Below are 17676 nucleotides of genomic sequence, written 5' to 3'. Positions count from 1 at the left end.
TTTGACACTACATATTGGAATATGATTACAAAATCGAGTACATTCATTATGCTTTTATTTATATTTATTTTAATTCCAAGAGTTCAAATGGTGAAGAATGGTATAAATAAGTGATTAAATGTATACCTTTAATATACTACATATCTACTGTAAATGTTAGAAGCACTTTAGTAGATGCAATTATATCTCTTTCAAATATATTTATGCATCAGTTTAAAACACAAAGGAGTCTTTCGTTGTAAAATGTGATTTTTATCATATTTAATTAGATTAATTATATATTTAAGGAATCTTTCTCGTCAGCCGGAACCGAAGGAGATCTGTCGTCATTTACCATAAATGGACAAGTAAGCGTGACGCATCTGTTCAGCTGTGTTGTGATTGGCTGTGACTCTATCGCAGAACTCGCTGTGATTGGACTACCTTTCAACCCATATAAAACGGCGCTTTATCTTACAAAGTTTGTTTTAGTGTGAATATTACGTTACTCATACATTAAGTTAACTATAAAGTGTTTCCATGTTGTGAGAAATTACTCCTTTACCGAGATCCCAACCCTAACCCTAGCTTCTCAATGAACTACAGCGCCATGTTTCCCGTTCATTGATAGAATGACAGAGACATATGGGTAATGTAGTTTAAAACGTTTAGTAAAGAAATGATAAATGTTAAAATAATAAGATCTTTAATGGACAACTCGATATTTAAATATGTTTATTGTGCAAACATTTATTACATATATGAGGGACAGGCTGAAATGTAATATTTTACTGTAATCACTATTAAAAAACCTTTATGCCAGCTTTCCATGTATGTCTGAAAACTGTGCCCAACATTATTTAGTAATCATAGCATAAGCAGTTGTCCTGTTGATTTTCTCTTTGATACGCTAACCGGACTTTGAGTTACAGCCATTTGAAATGTGCATTTTTTTGCTCTTCCAGGGGCCGGTACTGGCCCCTTGGGGGTGGAAGGGCATTAAAATCTACACAGGTGTGTACTCCTCATCATGGATAACAAACTTTGTTGAATCACATTTAAATATTGGAGTATTTTATCATTTCCTCATTTTCCATTCTAACATCATGCTTGTATAGGTTTTTGATGGGTATTGTGAGACCATCTGATGAAATATGGAAATATTATAACAAAATGTTGTAATACAATAATAATAATAATAATAATAATAATAATTGATTAATTGAATAGTAGTTGATTATTTCTTTGCTTTTTTTTTTGTATGAACACCAATAAATATAATGGATGAACCCACAACTTGCCATTATCCAGCTGCCAGTGTTGGCAGTAAACTAAAAACTATTTATATTTACACTTCACTATTACTGTTACACAAGGATAATGCACTATTCAGTAAAATAAGAAACTGTGCCAAAATGTCATTATCACCCCCTCTTCTTGCTCCTCACATGCCTGACATCAGTAATGTCCAGCTGTCATTTTGAATGCAGTAGTAGATGTACCAGAATGATCAACATCGATCTTCTTCAACTCTGCTTGAAGTGTTTGTATCAGTATAACCCACTGCAGCCTCTCTTTATTCACATTCCTTCCCTTTATTTATCTGGAAACTGCCATCCTTGTCACAACATGAAAGTATATGCAACTTTTGGTGCATTGTTGTCCCAAATATCATGAATTAGATCGAAAATATTTATGTAATATATATTTATGTATTAATAAGTAAAACAATCATGGAAATTATATGTCATTTTTTTAAATTATGAAATAAACTCAGCTTAGTTAAATTGTATTTACTCTACCAAACACCACGTTCATCATAATTTATTACACAACACTTTATTGGAGGATACAGCATAAGGTTGAAATTTGCATAAAGACAAATGAGATTCAAGATAAATAAAAACGTGTCTTCAAAAATACGTTAACGTCATAATAATCCATTCACAGACTTTACTCCTATTGCACAAATGAGCGCCACAGAATCCCATCCAGTCAACTATGATCCAGAAAACAGATTTGATATTGAGTTTAAAATAAAGATTCATTATCACAGCTGAACTGGGTTCTTGCTCTTCCCTGTACATGTCTCTATCATGTTCATGTTCTTCTTCTTCTAAACAGTTTGTTCAGTTGTACTCTACAGTACAACTAATGACCAGAAGATGTGATCACTGATGTGCTGTAGCTTTTTCTCAACCAGAGGAAGAAGTCTTAACATCCCATTGTCAGGCGTTCTTCAGTCCTGGTCTAAAAAGTAAAACAAAAAAACACAGACAATTCAAGTTAAGTAGTTTAATGGACAGCCAGGTCAGCTTATGTTCTGCATGATTTAAACAGTGGTGGGCTACTCTGGCCCTCAGCGTCCACGGTCCTGTAGATTTAGCCTCAACCTCAAACCCAACTGCCTATAACTGTCTATAAGTACACCTGAAGACTTTGGTTAAAATTTTCAGGTGTGCTCAATTATGGTTGGAGGTAAACTCTCCACCTCAAAAGGAGACAGCAAAAGGGCTAGAGTTGCCTGTTCCTGATTTAACTTTACAAAACAGCAGTACATAATATATATATTATAATAAAAATGCAGCACAGACTGTAAGCTAAGTACTGAACAAAAACTGTTTTACCCATATTAACAGCAACCTGTTTTAAAAGATCTTTTAGAAAGGCATGCTCTCTTTTGAGCCTTGATTTCTTTCAGGACAACATACTCTTCTGTTTCTTGTTTCAAGAGCATAATTTGGTCAAAAACCAAGTGATAACCTGTACAATGTAAAATTGTTAAAATACTGCAATAAAAACTTTAAGGCAAGAATTAAGAATAGGCACAGGACTTACCGTACTCATGAAGAAGCCATGGCCATGCATAGTTTCTGCCTCTTGTGTTCCTCCGTAGCTGCACATCAGTCGTTTTTCCTCTAGGATCTTCTGTTAGTGACTTCACTTGCTATCTGTTTTAAAACACAAATACAATGTTTTAGGTCTGTGCAGTATAAGGCCTTATTTCAAGCCAAAAAAAGTATTACACATAATTTAAAGAACATTTACTATTTAATTCCTATTATACTATATTATATTATATTAACTCATTATCTTCCAAAGCTTCCCTGTCTGCTTTTATCTAAAAAAACAAACAAACAAACAGACAAAAAAAAACAGAAGGAACAGTTTTTAAGAACTTTTTAAGAACTTAATAGTCCTTTGAGAGAACAACATTAAATTCTGTACTACATATTACAGCATTGCCTCAACACAAGACATACCAATGGACTTCTGTCTTCTTTGGGCATGAGATGGTCATGTTCCTTCCTCACCCTAAACAAAGGACTTCGATGAGCTTGCTTTGATATAAGGACTGGTCTTCCTTCTCTGCACAGAAAAACAAGAAAGTCTCTACTTACTCTGTGTGCAATTACTCTTGTTCTTAAAACATACAAATTGAGACAGTTATAAATAAGTTAATTTACCATACCATCCAGGAGAGCATTTGATGAGTAAATACTGATTTAAATATCTAGAAACTTTACCTGGAAAGGGCTGATCACGGCAGGTTTGCAGCGACTCACTAGTAGCTCTTGTGAGGGTCGGCTCTTAAAAGAGCTGTTGAGTTTGATGTTGTAGAGATCCTAAAAAGAAGGACTAAGTAATCTGCAAGTAATCCTGCAAGACAGAAAGGAAGGTAAATTTATTACATCACATTCAAGTTGTCAATTTACACATAACTGTAGGATTTCCTTCTGTAAAGAGTGTTGCATAATTAAATGTTAAATGCATTTATGTAATAAGTTCACTGATATGTGGGCATTTCCATGATTAAACATATGTCTTTAATGCAAGCTATATTTATATTTAAAAGAATAAATAAATAAATAACATGTTTCACATGCAAGCAGGACATTATCAGCAGTGTAACTGATTAGATATTGAATAGACATCAGATATTCAATTATTTTGATTATGACAAAATAATCGAATATCTGATGTCATGTGACAAGTCAAATGATAATTTCCACTCTTGCAAACAGAGGTAGTTATGAGGTGCAGAGAGACATCATGTATCATTGGAACATTTTGGGCCCAATCTGTAATCATTTTAAAGAATTCAATGGAATTAATATAAACTTTTATGTGTGGGACGTCCAACTGTCCAAGAAGGGGCACAACTGATTTACAAATAAGGTGATAAATATGTACAGGATTTGACTTTAATTTTAATTTACTGTGAGACTATTTAACAAATGCTTGATAAAATGTTTGATAAAGGGTTAAAAGCAACACACACATACCATTGCAATTATTTGCCTTTGCAGCTTTCTGTCTCCTTCATCCATTTCCGAAAGGCCCTTTTTGTCTTTTCAGCTAAAACAAGAGAAAAGAAAATATCATTATTTATAATATATAGGTTTATATATAAATATATATAGGAAAGAAGTTCTTATTGACCTTACAGTTTTTGGATTTAACATTATTAGGCATTAAAAGCATGATAAGTGTTGTGGTCACTCTGTATTTACAACAAAAATCACATTAAAACGACCAATACTGTGGTAAAAAGCATGGTAAGTGTTGTTTTTTACCGTGCTTCTACAACAAATACCATTTTGAAACTACACTTGTACTACTTTGAAACTGATATGAATATGTTATATATATTGTGCAATATATTGCACGTCACGTGACAGTGTTTAATCACCCTAGTTTAGTATTTAATATAGAAAGCAATGAAAAGCAAAACCTCAGCGGAGGTGACAGATATAATGCAGTGACTGAACATGAGGGAGCTAACGTTAATCTGATTAATATCTGCAAACAGAAAAGACATTATATCAAACATTAGAACAGCGTATTTACGACTACTTACCAACATCCAGCACACGCGAACTGATGCCAAATATCGCGATGTGTTCTGAAGGAGACTTCTTCAGCGTGAGAACGGTCAGGAGTGAGAACGGGTTGACATTCACTGAGTGAATATTATGAAAATAGAATATATATTTCTCGCTAAAAATGTAATCAAACCTTATTTTTATGCAGAAACTAACTCAAAATATTGTTCATAGCAACCAAAACGTAGCAGTTTCACATTATTCTGGCGAGATCAGATAAATCTTTGCAACAACGCGCAAGCGAGTGATTATGTACATTCACTGAGTGAATATTATGAAAATAAAATATATATATTTTGCTTAAAATGTAATCAAACCTTATTTTGATGCAGAAAATAAAATATTGTTCATAGCAACCAAAACGTAGCAGTTTCACATTATTCTGGCGAGATCAGATAAATCTTTGCAACAACGCGCAAGCGAGTGATTATGTACATTCACTGAGTGAATATTATGAAAATAAATAATATATATTTTTTGCTTAAAATGTAATCAAACCTTATTTTGATGCAGAAACTAACTCAAAATATTGTTCATAGCAACCAAAACGTAGCAGTTTCACATTATTCTGGCGAGATCAGATAAATCTTTGCAACAACGCGCAAGCGCAGTGATTATGTACATTCACTGAGTGAATATTATGAAAATAAATAATATATATTTTTTGCTTAAAAATGTAATCAAACCTTATTTTGATGCAGAAACTAACTCAAAATATTGTTCATAGCAACCAAAACGTAGCAGTTTCACATTATTCTGGCGAGATCAGATAAATCTTTGCAACAACGCGCAAGCGAGTGATTATGTACATTCACTGAGTGAATATTATGAAAATAAAATATATATATTTTGCTTAAAATGTAATCAAACCTTATTTTGATGCAGAAAATAAAATATTGTTCATAGCAACCAAAACGTAGCAGTTTCACATTATTCTGGCGAGATCAGAAAAATCTTTGCAACAACGCGCAAGCGAGTGATTATGTACATTCACTGAGTGAATATTATGAAAATAGAATATATATTTCTCGCTAAAAATGTAATCAAAACTTATTTTTATGCAGAAACTAACTCCAAATATTGTTTTTTCACTAAAAAGTAGAGAAACGTCCGCCATGTTTTTTGTTCTCACGGCCGGGCTCTCTAAAGTCACGTGACTTGGACGCAAAACAATAGGCAAAAAAAAATGTAACAGTCATACAATTTAAGGGCCATTATTGTAACCCCTCTACGTTTTGCACTTTGGACCAACGTAGTCAGGATACATTTTCATATGAGACTGGGTTGGAAGTTGCTGTGACTCTACAGGATAACTGTTTTATTATTTACTCACACTTATGTTGTTTCATTGCATCTTTCTTTCTTCTGTGGAGACGATACAGTATGAATGTCTGATCCACACAGATATCACAGATGTGTGTGAGAAGCAGAATGAAACTCAATCGTAGCTGAAATTTAAGCTGGAAAAAACATGGTCATAATTCAAGTTTATTGTTAGGAAAAGAGCCGTTTTGGATATTTTGCTATGAATAAAACCAAAAGGCTTTTAGGTGAGTAAATGACCATGAATTATTTAATTTACACTTTACATAACATCATAATGTTTCAGGTCTCACCTCTCCTAACCGGTTTTGGAAAAATGTTCATACCTGTTAGCTTTAAAACGCTACAGGACAGGCCTACTGAAGAATCAAGGATAGCCATTAAACAATGGATTCATAGACTCATCATTTGCTATGGAAAGCTGCCATTTTTCATAAAATGGAACCCATTTGTAAACATTTTGAACAGAAAGATGTGCATGCAGGTATGAGCTAATATACAGTAGGCCTAGTAAATTACAGTTAATATATTTATTAATATAATTAATTCATTCGTACATACCTTTTAAATGTAAATATTCGTTTATATTTGGTTTATTATTGCTGTCATTTCAACACTATTGTTTTGATCATTATTATTATTAATTTGGACAGTCAGTGTTTATAGAAAAAAAAATACAGTAAACATCACTTTTCAGCACCAGTTTTACTGAGTTTTGTCAAGCATAAAACTCCTAATTATGTTAACTACTCTATAATATGTAGCATTGATGACTGCAACATGTACAGTAGGCCTACCTGAAACACAGGCTAAATAGTTTCAGCTTGTTGAAAGTCTGCCCTGCCAGAGAGGGTCTGGGATTCATTTGAGTAAAACAAACTGCAAATTGTCCATAACGTGCTGTGAGAAGTGCCTTGATTCGCCTCGTTAAAATGCACGGAAATCCATCCACTAATTGATTGCTGCATATTCAGTAACAAAGCTGCTGATTGGTTTACTTGTGCTCTGATTGCTATTTATGTTTAGCTTTGATGCATTTCCTGTCAAGCGTTTCTGAGAGTCAGGTTTCACTGTGAGTTACTGCAGACAACGATACTGGAGTTCCAGTAGTAAACTGAAGAAAAAAAAAAAAAAAAGAAAAAAAAAAACGTGGTCACTTTGTAGAAGACTATAGAAAGACGTCAGAAGACTTCAGAAGAAAGAAGATCAATATTGTTGGAATTCATCGACTTTTGGGCTAGTTGGACATTTGTTGTCAGTAACTAAAATAATGTGATGTATTTTAAAAAATACAATCTCAAGAATGTAATACTGAATATTGTAGAATTACAGATATACACAGAAACTATGATTAAAAGTAGTGATTGGCAACAGAATGACTGCGCTAGATATGAGGACTGCAATACTGCTCTCTGCGGTTAGATGGCAGCAGTCAGCTGTCATGCTGCACATCAACACTTCCACAGTTACTACAGAGAGTCTGACTTTGCTGCTGCACACTTCATTGTCTTTTATTCACTAGATTGTGAGGAAAAAGTCATTTAGAAAGCAACGAGAAATAACATTTGCGAAAAGGAAACCCCGCAATAATGGACATGAAAACAAGCGTGTGTCTTTTAGAGCGCCGTATGGAAGAGGAGGAGAGATCACACAGGTGAGATCATAGATTACTGACAATACTGACATGATTGAAGGTGTTTCTTTAACTATGGCCATTTTGGCTCTGTGGACAGAGAATTCTGTCATTTCTTCTGAACATTTCCACCACAGTGTCACTTCTGTCACATTTCAAATTATGTGTTGTGTTTAGTAGTCTTCTGAGACGGAAATGACAAAACATTTTTGGATTAAACTTGGTAAATACAGTTGCCTTTCTAAAGCTAATTCCATATGCAGCGTTTTAATATATAGGCTACTATAAAAGCAAATATCATTTTTTTTTTATATACTTTTGCATAATTTTACAAAATTACTGTTTTCAAAAGTGAAATTTATTTATATTTTTCTTTGCTTTCTTCACATGATTTTGTGTCATATTTCAGTTTTTAAGTGACTGCAGTCTCTTTGCTAAACAAGGACACTGATGTTGACATTTTTATCAGTGGCAACATTGTTTTGGGGAGGAAATAACTGCACAGCTATTTTTCATTCTTTATCATATAAATATTGAAATATTTTGTGGTTATTTCACTATTTGTTTAGATCATCATGGATTTTTTTATTATTATGTAAACATTCTAGTTTTTAAAATGGATTTGTGGGTCTGAGACAAGGATAAAACAATTAAAAATATTACATAAAATACATCTGAAAAATAAATAATGCATGGAAAAGTTAAAATATTTTTGTTTTGTTTTTTATACACAAACTTTCCGAAGTGAACAAAACACCTGGCAATAATTAAATTAAAGGAGAGACACAAACTTTTATTATTCATATTTACTGTTACTGAGTCAGTTTCAAAATCCTACATTTGCATGATTTTTTTTTATTATTATTTTTTTTTTACATAAAATGGGAAACTAATCACAGATTATTTTATTAATCACAATTATAATTAATTTTCAGCGCAAGTCATTTATAAATCTATTATTATGTAAAATGTATGCCAAAACACCAACACACACAAAATGTAAAAAAAAAAAGAGGAAAATGGGATCCTGAACACTGAAAATTAATAGTAGTTACAATAATAATGTATAATTACAAAAAAAAAAAAAATAAAAACTTGAGAACACATTAATAATATTACTGTATGAATACTCTTATTACAAAATTACAGATATACACAGACTCTATGATGATTAAAGAAGCGATTATTTTGCTGCAACAGGCGCATGACTGTCCTTTCTCAGTAACACTTGCATTTGATTTTTTTCTGGTAATCTTGATTTTCTCTCTCTCTCTCTGGGAATGTTTAGTCAGGGTTTCTCCCCTGCATCAGCATTTCAGTGCTGAGGAGTGATTTAAAGGGGCACAGGGCTGCCCGACGGGCCCGGCAGTGGAAATAAACACAGCCCCCACCTGACTTTTTAATTAGCCCGAGGTTTGGGCTGACAACTCCTCCTGACACCACGAGCGCAGTAACTAGCTATTACACTAAATATTTGGAGTGTCGCACAGCTGAGGCTGACAGCGTCGGCTTCCTAGGGGGCCAACAAGAAACGAAATGCTGAAAGAAATATTACAGAAATCAGGGGCAATAAGAATGCGTGCAATGATCATGTGCCAGTGGATTCATCAACGCATGGAGTTTTAAAAGGCCGGTGGTATTTCTAGTCGTGTGAGGGGTGGGGGGTGCTTCTTGCTTGATTGCATGTTAACAATTTTAATGAAAGTCTTGAGGGATGTTGACTTGGCACCGCTTTTAGAATGTATTGTGGGAGGGAGATGTACGTCGGGCTATTTGTAGGGTCATGACTTTACTAAGAATTGCGTCTGCCCACCTGGATTCTGTTGTTTGGCGACTCATTAGGAGGTCTAACTTTATTCTGTGCTGCTATTATAAGTTTTAACAGTGTCAGTTGAATATGAATGCTAGCATTGCTTTGTCAGGTACTTTTTGTTGCTTTGAAGGTTCCTCTTTCATCAGGACACATAATAACATTCTCACGTATAAATATCTCCTTTTTAAAAAATAATGATGTTACTAATTTTTCATTTGAACGAATATCATCTGTCCTTATCTTTTCCTCCTTTACTGATACCTCTGTCTCAAACTGACAAACCGACATCATATGATCCATGATGAACGTCTACACTGGTTATCATCAAATTTTGTGTATTGTTAATCTCTGTCTGTGCGCAATGGTGATAACCTGTGGTTGCATTACCGAAACGTTAATTTCATAATTCGCACCCACACACCACTAAAATAATTTCTAAATGAGGTGTTTCAAATATCCACACGCTATAGCTGGTGAAAGACAGGTGAGACAAGTGTGTTGTGCCGTTTCTATAAACAGACGTGTTTTTTGGGTTGTGAGCAGACCTGCTGGAGTCACAATTAAAAATTTAAAAAAAAAAAAAAAAAAAACCTCACTACAATCATTATTTTGCACTGGTTTTGTTGTTGTTTTCTAATTGCTGGTTGCCATTGGAGCTTGCACACCTGATGATAGATATTGCCAAGCATTCTGGGATTGATCCAGGTCAGTGGCAGATACTGAGAGAGGGAGAGATCGAGAGAGAAAGTGGTATTCTCTTGGCATAAATAAAAGCCTAATTGTGTCTAGGTTTGTGCATTCTTCAAGTTTTACGGAACCATAATAACAGATGCATAACAGGTATAAAGCAAAAGTAACATTTTCAGGATATATGACTGGAGCAGCCATCATTGCCTGATTTGAGTAAGTTTAGTCAAAATCTAATAAGGATAAATAACACAATCTGTGTTTATTGTGTTTAATTAATGAATCCGAGACTGTTTTTATGGCAACAAAGGCAACAAATTCTCCATGACAGCTTCATGTTTAGTTCATTGCTCTGTTGAACTGTTTCAAACCCACTTGATTCACTCTTCATGTTCAAGGACTGTAAAAGCTCTCGTGTTCTTGAACGTTTGGTTCAACGTGTCTGTCTATAGATGTTTATCAGTGTTGGGCAAGTTACTCTTAAAGAAGGTAATTCATTACTAGAAACAAATCACAGATTCATCAGTGTAATTATATTACTGTACTAATTACTCTCTCCAAAAAGTATTGCATTACTTATTACTTTCTAAATCCCAAATCAACCTCAAACAGTTGAACAATAAAAAGATAGACAAATAAATAATATAAAAATGCATAAATCATTCTTTAACTGACAGTGTTTAAACAGTATTTAAAGGGAGAAGTTTACATTAAAAACATATATTTTAATGTTAAATCCACTGGCGTTTTATATATAATTATTCTATAGTCCATACAGTATTTAATGCAATTATATCAGAAGTAACTGTAATAAAATTACAGAAAAATTAAGAGTAATCCCTTACTTTACTTTTTCAAACGCATTACACCTAACACTTATCCTTACATGAAAATCAAAACAAATGAAAGCACTAATATGGATGTAAAACAATTGACTGCAAAAGTTCAAATGAAGTAGAAACTAGAATCAGTATGCTTTTTTTACCAGGTTATGTATTTAGCGCATTATCATCTGTAAGTATTAAATAATATTACATAAGAATTATTCCCTATTATTAAATAATGCTACATCTAGTCACATCTCTCAGTCAATACCCCCCCACCCCCCATATTGCAAACACTAGTGAGTATTGGACCTGGATAATATTATAGTCAGCATGTGAAGTGTTGCTTTCAGTAGTACATGCATAGATGGTGAGAGCAGGCAGCCATTTTTCACCACAGTGCTCAGGCTTTCGTCCTCCCCGGCGACTCTCCCTGAAAGAGGGGGAGTGATCCGCCGCTCGGACCTCCAGCGTCTGGAAAACATGCCCGCCGCAGGAGAGCTGATTCCAGCGCTGCCATTAGTGGGCTGGAGACCTCAGGCCTCAAACCGGCCTTTCTTTTTTTATTCCTCCCTGATGTACTCAGTTTCTCTCCTGACTGGAACGGCTGGTAAAATGTGATTCAAAACAGCAAGAGATGTGATTATAGTGACCAGTGAAGCGTTGCTTGTTCTTTAATTGTTTTAACACTGAGCTAATATCAAGACGAAATGGGGGAGGGGAGTTTGTGATTAATTACTTTGTAGACAGACTTATTTAAAGAATGTTGCACTTAATTGATTGATCCCATAAGTTTGGCAGTTGGAGCGGAAAGGGTGTGTGTGTGTTTAACCATTTACTAAATTTACACTGGAAGTTCTGGCAGGTTAGCATATTAAAACAGATCTTTTGTGTTCTGTAGCTTCTTTGCTAAAGAATAAGTGATTTGTGTTTGTTTTTGTAAAAAGTAAGTTTGTGTGAGAAAGTATACTTTTTTTTTCAAATTTAAAAAAAATGTTATATGCATACCACATCGCAGCAGTTTAAATCAATACAGTGTATTTTTCATTCCATACTTGTATATTGTATGATACACAAATAGTAAAAAAAAAAAAAAAAAAAATTTTACCTTTACTGAACATAAATAAACATGTACTATATATTTAATCTCAGGATCATTTCAAAAACAAATGGAGCTTTTGTCCATATTCATTTAATTAGCTTGAAAGGCAGTTGATGTATTTTGATTTGAAAGTGTAAAATAATCAGACTTTTAAAGACATTTGCAAATGTAACTCTTTCAACATCATTTATATATGAAAAAAAAAAATAAAAAATCTCACATGGGAAAACCGTTTTATAATTTTCAGTATTTGCTGAAGTAACATAGATGAACTCAGATGGGTTTATTTTGATTGTGTTTTCGGTTTTGTTGATGGAAATACTACTTGAACAGTTTTCCTGGAAAAATCGCAGACTTTCCAAACAATTCCTGGATTAAACAGTACTGATGCAGATTTCTCTTTGATTTTATTGTTTTATTCTATTCTATGTGATTGTATATTAATTACTTTCTCATGCAATATGATTTCATGATATTAGCATAAAATTACAACATTATTGTGTAATACCATTATGATCACGACATTTAACGTGTAATTTAAAATGTCAAAAAAATATTTTTCTATATTAAATGTTATTCTTGTAATACAATTTTGAAAGGTCACCACTTTTTGTATATTTTATGCATGTTTTGATTCTATTTAAATTGTTTAAAAAATGTAATGTTGAATACATGTATTCCAACTGTAGTGTGTGCGTGTGTGTGGAGACAAAATGTCCCTTTTTTTGGTCTCCATGAGGAAAACAGAATGATGTTTTTTGAAAGTATAAAAATGCAGAAAGTTTTCTGTGATGGTAGGTTTAGGATTAGGGTTAGGGGATAGAATATACAGTTTGTAGAGTATAAACAATCATTATGTTTATGTAAACTCCCCATAAAACATAACCCAACATTATTTCTTATTTCTTTTCTTTCTGTTCTCTTCTTATATTACCACAAATTTCAGCTAATGTAGTCAAGTCAAAATGGTAATATTATTTATATTTTTCTTAAATTACTACTATTTATTAAATTACAAAGGAAAACCTGAACTATTATGTAATATAATACGTTTTTGTCTACTAGACTTGGACTTGTTGATGATTTTAAATTAAATTTCTCAGCAGATGATTGCAGAAGATCTCTCTCCTCTACCTCCATCTGTCCATCTCTTTCACCCCCATGTTTGCTCCTGATCTATTAATAACCTCAGTGGCTGTGAGCAATCGCTCAGTGTCTACATCTCCTTTCATTCAAGCATTTACAAGAATTAAAAACAAAAGCAAACAGCCATCACAGCACAGAAGAGAAATGCTCGCAAAGACTCTAACTGACAGAAAGTTAAATACTGGAGACTTGCAAGGGAAAGACAGAGGTCTGCATTCCCCATTAATGTGATATTTATTTACAGACATTCTTTTTTTTTTAAAAAAAAAAAAAAAAAAAATATATATATATATATATATATATATATATATATATATAGTTTTGTCTTTGCATCAAACAGCATCTTTTAAACATATTTAGCACGTCAGATATTTGCATTGTGACACAGACACGCCAAACACACACGTGGGTCTGGTTAAGTGATTGTGTAATAGTGGTGCGGATTTGGCAGTCGGAGGTTGAAGTGTTTCTGAATTCAGTGGCCAGACCATGAAGACCAAAAATATACACCCAACCAATGTGAGACACATGTCAGCAAACAGAGCAGATGACAATCATGTCAAAAGCTGCACGGCAGTGAGAGATCTAATATTGGACAATTTATATTACTAATGTACTGTATAAATCCAGGGGGGAAATCATAATACTAATAAAAATTAATAAATCTATCTATCTATCTATCTATCTATCTATCTATCTATCTATCTATCTATCTATCTATCTATCTATCTATCTATCTATCTATCTATCTATCTATCTATCTATCTATCTATCTATCTATCTATCTATCTATCTATCTATCTATCTATGCAAATGGCTTTTATATAAAGGTTAATATCTTTTCTAACGTTTTTAGGGAATTTTAAGTCATAAATGTTGTATGCGTGCACACACACATACACACAAATAGTCATGGACAGTAACTAATTAATTGGGATATTAATGTGGATATTTACTGTATCAAGTATGTATCAATACATCAGGCTTTGATATTTTCTGTTCTGGTTTAACTGGTTACTGTTATTATCATTATTGCAGTGGCGTGCGGTCCATATAAGCTGCGAATACTCTGCATACCCAAGCCATTCCTGGACTTGGCAACTAATATTAACATTATAAATTACTATCAAATCCCTTGTTTGAGGTGTACCATAAAGCCTGCATGATTGGTAATGCCTGTGTAACTGTCCGTAATTTATTTATATGCCAAACAACGGTAATTTTCTGTAAATCTGCCAGTTACGGAGACTTCCGGGTAAGCTGATCTACAGCAGCTTTTGCGCCTTCGCGCTTTTGTTATGGAGCGTCATCATTGTCCCGCGTTCTCATTGGTTTGCTGGTCTATGGGAGTTTTCATGGCGGGATAATCTCTGAGTGGACCGCTCTCCCAAGAGGAAAAATGATGATGCTGCCAGATCTCTGTCACTGAAAATCACATTGTATTTGATACAAAACTAAATAGACTTAGCCAAATGGGGGATTATTATTTTTTTATATATATATAACAAACTATTTTCATAGTATTTCATTTTCTCCACAGATAATTTTTATATGAAAACTTGTCAAAATTCCCACTGTAACTAGGCCTATCAGAGGATGTTAATTGATAGTCTTTGCGTTTGTTAAAAGTCATCAGTTTGCACAACTTATTTTTTAAAGAATACTAATATTTTTATCTATTATAGCCTACTTATATTTATTATAATTACATTTTATTTTATTTATTTATAATAGGCTGCTTATACTTATGTACGGAAGAGGATTAGGGCTAAGCAATAATAAAAAAAAATAAAACCATCTTGAGATTAAAGCTGTTAAATTTCGAGAAAAAAATAAAAAATAAATTTCGAGAAAAAAGTCCAAATAAAATGTTGAGAATAAACTCGTTAAATTACGAGAAAAAAACTTGTTAAATTTCGAGAAAAAAGTCGAGATAAAATGTTGAGAATAAAGTCATTAAATTACGAGAAAAAAGTCATTAAATTACGAGAACAAATTAGTTAAAATATGAGAAAAATTTTGTTAAATTTCGAGAAAAAAGAAGAGATAAAATGTTGAGAATAAACTCATTAAATTATGAGAAAAACGTTGTTAAATTACGAGAACAAATTCGTTAAATTACGAATTTGTTCTCATAATTTAATGACTTTTTTCTCGAAATTTAACAAGTTTTTTTCTCATAATTTAACGAGTTTTTAATTAAAGTTTAAAGTTTTTAACAACTTTAATCTTGACATGGTTTTATTTTTTTTTATTATTGCTTGGCCCTAATCCTCTTCTGTAATTATGTTTTACTTACTTTTAATTATTAGTTTAAAAAAATACTTCTGGCATAGATTAAAAAAATTGACACAATGGTGTTTTTTATTTGTCGTGTCTGATCTGTGTCCTAAACTGATACTTTTAAAGGTGAAGTATGTTGTTTGTGTGACACTAGCGGCACCTAGCAGATTACAAAAATACAGCATATTTTGCAAATGCACCTTTCGCATGTCGCGCCTCCGTCGACTCAAACATCACAAAAGCTCTTACTTTACACAGAAAAGCTTTTACTTTACTTACACATTGCTTGTGAAGACGTTTCAACAGGCAAATATGGGCTACTCTCAATAAAAGGTCCAACATATTAGAAATACTTTTCGCTGTGTTGCTATTTGTCATGAGCGAGCAAAAGAGTAAACTAACACTGAGATCGTGAGTGTCTCACATATTAGCTATAAACCCATTCAACGTAACTGCATTGGCCACATTTTTTTTACATGACGAACCACCCAGCATACCCGGTTAAAAAAAATCACTGCTCGACACTGCATTATCGCTGTAGTAAAAATGCAGAGAATGTAATTTTTCACAGAACATACTGAGCTAAAACCTTGAAGACATTAAATAAATATTCATGTTATATATGTCTGTAACTCGTCTGTTATGGGCTAGCAACAATCTCCAGCGATCACATCTTAAGTGCACTGTCCCTTTGGAAACATTTGTCTGCCTAATTCATGTTGTCAGTTCCCACTGTAAATATTCTCCCTTAGTTTAATACAGTAATGCTCATCAGTGGGGGAACTTATCATGATTGTCCCAAAGACTTTTGTAAGTCCAGTGTAAGTGTATTTCTGTCGACTCATATATTTGTTTGTTTTATGTAACCTAGAAAATAAAAAAATAAAAAAATGTTAGCATCATTTAATTTGTGATACTTGAACAAACTTTGAAGTCGTTTCCCTTAGTTTATTGAAGGGAAAAGAAAGGTGGTGTGTTTGGTGAAAAGCATTGTTGCCAGTGATATTAGAGGTTAGTTAGGCCTGTGAGTGTGAGAAGAGCCCTCTGTTTTCTCCATTTGACCAAATGGAGTGAACGTTTGAAATGTCTGAGAAACCACTGAAGATAAGGAGGGAGGAAAGAGACACTGATGACAAATGAGTTTATCAGTCATTTTTAAAGGTCATGACACTCCAAACCAACGTCAAAGAACTAATGGTGACGAAAGCCGAATGTGTCATGTCGGCTGTGTCTGGGACAAAAGGCTGCACTTAAACACTCCGCAAAGACTACAGTCGACTGCCAACTAACGTGTGTGTTCTGAGCCTGTGTGAAAGGAAATAACTGTCTATCTGCAGGTATCAGTAGTCTATATTCGTCATTCAAAAACTAGGAATACAGATATACAAACTGTAAACAAAGCTGCATTTGCTGACCATTTTGAATGTCAATCATGCTGACCACTTTCTTCATTCCTGGTGGCTCATGTTACGAAAATATTTGCGTACTGGAATTCTCAGATACGATGACCTAAAACTATAACAGCCTTCTGTCTGTGCCGTCTTGACTTCGTTGCTCGCCTGCATCACTTTTGCTTTTATTCTTGTGAACTGACTTGTTTGCATTGACACCATTTTCTTTAAGAGCAGAGACATGACTACACTGTACAGCCAGTCAGAGTTGTGAATCGCTGAGACATTGTTCACTATTCAGTATAACTCTTGGAATATAATGCACAAGTCATTCAATATGAAGGTGAGTAAATAATGACAGAATTTCATTGTTCATTCTCAGAATCGGATCATAGAAAGAGTTTGAGAGGATATTTCAACAATGTGCAATCAAAAGTCAGAGATCTCAGTTTGACTCCAAAATGTCTTTCAGGAACAAATGATCTCTATATAGTTTTTATATATATATATATTTTAGTAAACTTATTTTAACAAATGATCTAAGCTATGCCATCTGCATCCATTTTTATAGAATCCCAGCCAATAAAAAATATGTTATAAGAAAGTTTT

The 17676-nt window shown here is 33.4% G+C and overlaps 1 long non-coding RNA gene across 1 annotated transcript; it reads right to left on the bottom strand.

Moving 5' to 3' along the window:
* Positions 1 to 1794: 1794 nt before the first annotated feature.
* On the bottom strand, positions 1795 to 4823 carry LOC137003592 (uncharacterized). The gene is made up of 5 exons (XR_010892000.1): positions 4266 to 4823; positions 3507 to 3639; positions 3243 to 3348; positions 2818 to 2930; positions 1795 to 2229 (listed from the first exon to the last, which is right to left on the bottom strand). It is a non-coding gene; the product is annotated as an uncharacterized lncRNA (long non-coding RNA).
* Between the last annotated feature and the right edge of the window lie 12853 nt (positions 4824 to 17676).

Source organism: Chanodichthys erythropterus, chromosome 16 (assembly GCF_024489055.1).
Source record: "Chanodichthys erythropterus isolate Z2021 chromosome 16, ASM2448905v1, whole genome shotgun sequence".
Taxonomy (NCBI): Eukaryota; Metazoa; Chordata; class Actinopteri; order Cypriniformes; family Xenocyprididae; genus Chanodichthys; species Chanodichthys erythropterus.
The sequence above is the reverse complement of the archived record's forward strand: the minus strand, read 5'-3'. Positions and strand labels throughout refer to the sequence as shown.